Below are 6,362 nucleotides of genomic sequence, written 5' to 3' on the forward strand. Positions count from 1 at the left end.
GACGCGTCAATATCATGTTACATGCAGGGACCAAACATTTATTTTTCATGTTAAAATCGGCAATTCATTTGCAACTCTTTACAGACTATATCGCTCGAAGTACGCTCATACAGGGAAGAAGGTACTGTATGAGTTATTCCGAACGAGTTTACGAATTTTTAAATTTACGAACAACTTTTTGTACTGTGGGGCACGTATTTGGACGATTTTCGGAGATGAGGGTGAGGTATTGGTCATGTCGGGGATGGAGGTTCGCAGTCGGTTAAGGGGGGTTCGCTGTAAAGGGGGTTCGCTGTAAAGGGGGGGTTCACCCGAACCATAAAAACCCCCCCTGGCTACGGGCCTGATCAATATACAGTACAATATAATAATCACGCTATACAGGTAAAAAAATTCTCTCTGATATTAGTATCTGTCCACACATTCTAGTGACTGTAGTGTTATTATGATCCATGCTAACCAGCACAGTATAGAAATTCCCTCACATATTAATGTCTGTCCACACATAACATTAATTAATATCACACATTTCCTCTTCAAAAGAAGCTCAAAGAAAAACATCCAATCCAATGAAGCTGACACATATTTTTTATTACACTTTCATAATTGCATGAATAAACACATGGAGGATTAAAATGTGTAATACACTGTTTACCATGATATACCAAAGTACAATGTGCTAATTAACACATGGAGGATTAAAATATGTAATACACATATACCAAAGCATAATGTCTTAATAGCATGATCTACATTATGCTACAAGTCTAAGTGGCATACAGTAACGTAGTATTGTATAATGTAATAGTGTAGCATACAGTATATAAGGTATATACAGTGTGGCATACAATATCTAATGTTTTTTTTTTATTGCAGTAAGCCTACAGTGTGGCAGACAATGTCTTATGCAGCATACTGCAATAGGCCTACATAGTAGCATAAAGGATCTAGTGTAGCATGCCGTAATAGGTCTACAGTACAGCATAGTACTTAATGTAGCATGCTGCAGTATGCCTACAGTGTAGCATACATTATATAATGTAGCATAATGTAGTAAGGCCTACAATGTAGCATATAGTATCTTATGTAGCAAAGTACACACACTCACACATGTCCATGCTACCTGTAGCAATATGTAGCATGTATAGCAAGCAAACATTTTACTACTCCTACAACTTTTAATCGACTGCTACTTAACACTATACATGGTAAACACATTTGCAATACACAATTTGTTATGTACTATAACCCAATCAAATCACCCCCATTGACACTCCCCTCCTATCAATTGCTCTTGCAAAGCAAATATAAAAAAAAAGATATTTAATTTAAAAAATAAAATTATTCGCACCAGTTGTTCAACTAACAAATGCTGACTTCGGTAAAATTATACAACAATAGTAACCAAATCTAACAAGTTATTACAATTTAATTGTAAAAGGTAATATTGCACATAATTAACAGCGATAACGATCAAATACAAGAGAAATTTAAACTGCATATATATTTTAACATTTTTTATATCAGATTTCATAAACAATAAAGTTGCACATAGATACTAATAGTACTTAATCAGGGGAGGTAATTAAAGCATGAATGGATAAGAAAAGATTAGCATGACTATGGATTAGGAGAGATAGCAGGATTTGGAATGGGATACACAAAGATTAGCATGAACTTGGAATTCGATAATTAATGATTAGCATGTACTCTACTGTATATGAATTAGGATTAGCAAAGAATAATATTTATTTGGATTAGGATAAGCAAATATTAGCATGTATTTGGATTAGGATAAGCAAAGATTAGCATGTATTTGGATTAGGATAAGCAAAGATTAGCATGTATTTGGATTAGGATAAGCAAAGATTAGCATGTATTTTGATTAGGATAAACAAAGATTAATATGTATTTTGATTAGGATAAGCAAATATTAGCATGTATTTGGATTAGGATAAGCAAAGATTAGTATGCATTTGGATTAGGATAAGCAAAGATTAGTATGTATTTGGATTAGGATAAGAAATATTAGCATGGATTTGGATTAGGATAAGCAAGGATTAGCATGTATTTGGATTAGGATAAGCAAAGATTAGCATGTATTTGGATTAGGATAAGCAAAGATTAGCATGTATTTGGATTAGAATAAGCAAAGATTAGCATGTATTTGGATTAGGATAAGCATGTATTTGGATTAGAGGATAGGCAATTTGGATTGTGAAAATAAATATTAGCATGAATTTGGATTAGGAAAGATCAGCAGTCATTTTCTACCCTCTGATGAGCATAGAAGCAAGCTACTCAATATACAAATTATTCATGTTTGAAATATACATAAATATTCCATGTCACAGTGGAATTTTATACTTTGATGATTTTGCCTTTTTTTGATATTTTAGACAGACAAAAAAACATCATCATGTAGAATATTCAAATAAAACACATTTCTTAAATCTTTAAACATTCATAACATATATTAGAAATATGCAGGAGAGGAATATGCATGTCATATGCAAATTAGGCAATATGCAAATTAGGTAATATGCAAATTAGGTAATATGCATTGATTACAATCAATTGAATGGTTTTGAATATGCAAAATATTAATTTATATCATGAATATTCAGTAATAATATCCCATACTCTAAGTTACAATGAATACATAAATATAAATATTCATAAATTATTAAATTTAACATCAATTATTTTATAATGTATGAATATTCATAATATACAGATTTAAAAAAAAAAATTACTGAATATTTATTACATTGAACAGAAAGATAGATAAAAATAACTACTTATTTCAAATTTAAGGAATATAAAATTATTACATATCTTTTTTTTATTTGAGTAATAATATTTGAGAAAAAAAAATATCTGCGATTAAAAATAAAGAGGATTTAGAATAATGAATTTTTAAAAACATATATCAATCAAGTATATCAAGTATTGAATGCAATAAAATATAGCTTATACTTAGTGAGTCTCATTAAAAACTCAAACATGACAGATTTACGTATTATGTCCAGAAACATTGTGTAATTTGTTTGAGTTTCAGCAACAGACATACAGCCAGACAGACAGTTAATGATAATAAAACTAGGGCAAGGGGAGTTGTCAGTCATAGAAGATAATAATATGTGCACTATATTATATCATTGGATATTTTACGCATAAAAAAAAAAAAATGTCACCGTAATCTGTATTACAGCTTCAAGCATTAATGCTGCAGAAGTATTTAAACATTATCTTGTTTTTTAAAAGATAACATGAACTTGATAGTAAACACACACATTTGGATATTCCTAACAACTACCACATATTCTTACAAACAGATATTTATTTAATATATTTACTTGTACTATTAACTACTAGTAAAAAAGAACATGGAATGATAATATTATAATGAATAAATATATTACAACGAACTTTTATGTGGTCTTATTTCGTTCTTATCATAAATATTGCAATCGTCGTATCATACCGACAACAAATCCATAATCAGATGCCAATTAGAATTTCTGATAATCCGCAGATGTAGCTTGTCTGAATTTTATCAAAATACATATAATACTGGTTTAAATAGGAAGGCAAGAATAATGTACTTGTATATAAAACATCCTAAAATATTTAGAATTAAAAGCTAAAGTTCCGAGTAACTTTAGCATCAACAATAAGCGACATCTAGTATAGTTTGATTGTACCTTTTAACATTTAAATTAATATTATCCAGAGAGGATAGCATTATCAACAACAATTTTAATATTTTAAAGTTTAAAACTAGTAGGCCTACTACTATAACATTACAATACACAAACACCAAACATTAAATAACAAGAAACAGACGAAGTTCAGAACGAGATCTTAAACTACTTTTTTTTTTTAGAATTTAGTTTTAAGTTTGGAATTGGTTGGAAACACTAGAAGTAGTAATATATATTTTTAGCTGATTTCATGACACGACAGTGATATAATCATAAGTAAAACATTTAGATAAGATTACTTTTTTAAACACTAATGCATTTTTTCAGTTTTTAATAAGTTTGTAATTGGTATGCAATATTAGAATGATAAATACAGTCCTTCAATATAGAAGTTATAAACATTCCTCTTATAATATGGAATAAAACAAGTTCATAATATTCAGTAAGTTAAGTAGTCATGAATCCCACATATTACCAGTTAGGGGGTAATAATATTGTACAACCTTATATAAGATTCTGATTCTACATTTTGGTCATAGAACTGCAAAACTCCAATAACAATTGTGAAGTGTAAATGGAAAAATTTGACTATATATATATGTATTCTATTTACCAGATATATTTTACTACCAAGAGAGTAATAACATTTCTACAGACTTTTTTAGGTAGTAAATGCTGATAATGTTAAAATCCATCTTATATCCTTCATATAAGGCATTCATTCATTTGAAGCACCATAAGTTTATATCAACGACGTCAGTAGCATGATGCTATAGGCTTACGACAGACAAGCAAAACACTAAAAGGTGATTTAACACTATCTATATCAGCTATAGATACAGGAGCACCATCATCAAAGTATGTCAAAGGTCAAACAGGGGCATGAAAAGTTTACAAGAATTATCAGGAAAATTAATTATAGTACAGTGATATACAGTATATGTCAAATTAGCATATGACAACAATTTTAGCTTCATTTTGATGTAAAGTACATTTAGCATTTACAGCAATTTTGATTATACAGATTACGCTCAATTTGAATCATGATGCGAATATTAAATTTCTTCACTAAGAAGATGAGTTCCCAAATGCTTAAAATAAATTATTCAACAGTATAATATATTGAGTATAATATTCAGAACAACCTGGCAACTTGAATAATTCAAAACTTGCCTAATGTGACAATTTGAGAAGTTCAAGGGGAATTTTAATGCCACCGGTCATAAAACAAATTACTTCTTTATCTTTTATTATTGCTTGTTCAATGAAACAATAATATAAAACAATTTTTGAATAATTTAAAATGGGCACAGTACTGATAACAATTGCTTTTTAGAAACAATATATTTTTTACAGCTTTTTTTGAACAGTTAGATTAATAAATATAATTGTATTTAATGATAATATAGTTAAAATCCAGTATTAGCGTGAAATAACCTATCTATCAGTACTACATCAACAAACACATCTATTTAAGATATTCAATTCAAACACACAGTCATATAATTTAAAAAAACAATTACAAAAATGTATTTTTTAAAATGCTTTATGAGAAGCAAAGGAGTTGTGCACATGCGGTATACATAAGTCAATTTAAAAAAAGCTTTTTTTTTTCACAAAACACAAATTTTGACATGTACAGCTATGTTAGAATTAAAAGTGGGTTTTATATTTACACAGAAAAAAATTTGGTTTATCGTTTATTTTAAGACCAGCTTAAATACCTTTTAAAATTTGCAATTTGTTTATGAGTAATGATTAGTGTACACAGAATATGTTTCCATTTTCCACTCGCACTAAAACTATATTCTACCCAATTTAATAGACAATCATTTTGTGGTAAATTATGAGGAATCATTAGAGGTTAAAGGTTAAAGTTCAAAGGATTATATATTGGCACAGTATATTATTCAAAACACTATTCTAAAACTTATGTTCTTCCATAAGTTTAAAATCTTATTAATTTATTTATTTGCATTCTTTGTCCAGTTTAATTAAGTTTACCTTTTTTAAGCTTATAATAAATTATATGTAACATAAATGGATATATAAATAAGTTTAGCATAACAAAGAACAGAAAATAGAACATAATGTAAGGCAATTTGAATTAAATGCACTTGGGACAAAGTATAAGTTAAGATAAAACATAAAAGTTAAATGTTTACAGCCCTGTATCTTATATTTTCCTTCCTCTTTGGTGGTTTAGTCATTTGCACCTTTATAAACAGAGAGTACCTCAAATGGGGAAGTAGGTACAACGGTCGTCATACCAAAAGATAGAAAGGGATTTACTAAAGTAGGGATATCACAGAGGTTGGTGTACACAAGTGATTCTAGTAGATGGTAGAGAAGATGCACATATAAATGACTGCCGTGCATTAACATCACACAAGAGAATGGCATGGTACTGTGATGACTTCAGTGGGATCACTGACATCATCAAAGAGGATGGCAGCATACATGTTACATCATTCAGTGGTACCACTGACATCAAAGAGGATGGCAGCAGTCACACTACTGTGGTGACTAGTGGTATACTGACAACATAGAGGATGGCAGCAGTCATGCTACGGTGGTGACATCAGTGGTATCACTGACGTCAAAGAGAATGGCAGCATACATGCTACAGTGGTGACTTCAGTGGTATCACTGACA

Source organism: Antedon mediterranea, chromosome 7 (genome assembly GCF_964355755.1).
Source record: "Antedon mediterranea chromosome 7, ecAntMedi1.1, whole genome shotgun sequence".
In the NCBI taxonomy this organism is placed as follows: Eukaryota; Metazoa; Echinodermata; class Crinoidea; order Comatulida; family Antedonidae; genus Antedon; species Antedon mediterranea.